We start from the raw sequence: 838 nt of genomic DNA on the forward strand, positions 1-838 counted from the left end.
ATATATATATATATATATATACAAGAGTGTTTGTGTTTTTGTGTGTGTATGCATAGGCATATATGTATGTCTGTGAATATATGGTCATGTATGTACAGTTATAAAAAAAAAATTCTTAATATCCAGTCAAAGTGAAAATCAAATTATTTGACACGAGCTGCCCGCTGATATAGTCATAATACGTTATTTATTATAATTACCAAATGGTAACAGATACAAGCGTCTACTACTGTTTCCGCATCTCCCCACAATAAGACTGTCCTTTTCCTTAATCACACCTCTTTTGAAGACTTCTTGAATCGTCAAATTATGTCCCTTTCTCAAGTGAAGTTGGCCTTAATCAGTATTTGGTAATTATTACACATCGGACACAGGCAATCAAAACTAAAGTCTGTCAACAGTCAAATTTGCAAATTCACAGATTCAGTACCCTGTTTGCATGGTATAGAGAGTTAAACATGAAATAGACAAAAATAATGGATTATACTCGTTTATTTATTTATCATAAAGCTTACAACTGTCTCAGATGTGCACTTGGGTGCGTTCATGGTTCAATCTTATAAAGTAATAGGTTCATCGACTTCTAATATAGGGAACCAGCTGCGTGTGTGTGAAATTATCGTTTAGTTTTCCATAATCCAGAGACAATGTACATTCTACAAGAAAATTATTGTGATTATATTTTTATATAGCTGTGTGATATATTTCGTTAGTTATGATGTACACCTAGTTAGAAAGTAAAGAAGTATGTCTGTATGTACGTACGCAAGAATATATGTATGTGTGTATATATATATACATATACATACATACATATATATATATATATATATATATA

The sequence above is a fragment of the Octopus bimaculoides genome, chromosome 16, assembly GCF_001194135.2.
Source record: "Octopus bimaculoides isolate UCB-OBI-ISO-001 chromosome 16, ASM119413v2, whole genome shotgun sequence".
NCBI classification, from domain to species: domain Eukaryota; kingdom Metazoa; phylum Mollusca; class Cephalopoda; order Octopoda; family Octopodidae; genus Octopus; species Octopus bimaculoides.